General features: G+C 37.2%; 1 long non-coding RNA gene across 1 annotated transcript; it reads right to left on the minus strand.

The window, feature by feature from the left end:
* Positions 1 to 207: 207 nt before the first annotated feature.
* LOC112324014 (uncharacterized) lies at positions 208 to 953 on the minus strand. Its single transcript, XR_008057265.1, has 3 exons — positions 810 to 953; positions 648 to 730; positions 208 to 372 (listed from the first exon to the last, which is right to left on the minus strand). It is a non-coding gene; the product is annotated as an uncharacterized LOC112324014 (long non-coding RNA).
* Between the last annotated feature and the right edge of the window lie 315 nt (positions 954 to 1,268).

The following is a 1,268-nucleotide window of genomic DNA, read 5'->3' on the forward strand; positions in this document are numbered from 1 at the left end:
TTTGTTGTTAACATAAACAAAAACAGGGCAAGAAACAGAGCCCAGATTCAAGCAAAACGCTGGCAAGAAACATAAAAGGTGTTAAGCTCAGCTTAACAAGATTAGAAAGAATAGAAAGAAAAGAGAACAACAATTGAGAAAGAACAGAACAAGAGAGAGCAGAGGAGAATGAGCAGAGAATTGAGAAGAGAAAGGAGAACAAAGGGGTAAGCAGAGATCGAGAATAATATTCTGTATTTTTCTTCCCCCTCACACGTTTCCATACACCAGTTTATATACAAGCTTTTATTCTTCTACTGACTGTAACTATATTCAAGCCTTCAGTGCTATTGTTGCTTCTTGTTGCTCTCCTTCCAGCCTTCATCATGTCTCCTGGTTTGTAACAAAAGGATTGACATATAACTTACATCCATGAAGAGAAACGAAACCAGTGAATACAAAAAGGAAAACTCATTTTAAACAGGTATGGATCAACATCCAATAGTATGGTGGATCATCTTCTTAATTTTCAAATACAAAAAGGAAAACATGAATTACCCATGTAATTAAATACAACGAATTAAAAACCAGAAAACCCAGAAACCAGAAAAGCCAAAAAGCCACAATGGAGAAAAAAATGGTAAAGAAGAAAAGGATATATAATTTACCTGTAAAACGCGGTTCTCCAAGTGTATAGTTACTGGTTTGCTTCATCAATCATTAAAGAACAAAAATTTGAGAGAGAAGAAAACTGAAGAGAAACAACAAAAGTTAGAGTTTGTTGAGGGCCTCTTCTTGTTATTATAACCAAAAGAGAGACGGGAACTTACCAGCTATGGCTTGCCTTGAAGTTTTTTGTGGGTGGAGATTCCTCTGCAACTGATATGGCTTGAACTTTGAAGAGATTAGGTTTATGTGAATTGTGAATTTGTGATTCTATCTTCACATTGTAATGCAAATGGTTTGATAATTTGACAGTCAAATGATAAAATGGTGACGTTTTATTTATACATATATAAAAAAACATCCGGGTTTCATCCGGGTTTCATCCGGGTCGATCGGGTCCCGGGTTGACCTGCCGGGTCGACCGGGTTTTGCCGGGCCAAATTCTTGGATGGTTTTTTCATCAACCCGGCCTGGTTCCAACCCAGGATCAGCCGGGTCCCGGATCAACCCGCCGGGCCGGTTTTTAAAACACTGAATTTAGTACTTAATTATCGATGAAGATTGAGAATTGAAACACATCACGTAGACAAGGAAATTTGAAATTCTTAATTGAAAAATATTTA

Source organism: Populus trichocarpa, chromosome 14, assembly GCF_000002775.5.
Source record: "Populus trichocarpa isolate Nisqually-1 chromosome 14, P.trichocarpa_v4.1, whole genome shotgun sequence".
NCBI classification, from domain to species: Eukaryota; Viridiplantae; Streptophyta; class Magnoliopsida; order Malpighiales; family Salicaceae; genus Populus; species Populus trichocarpa.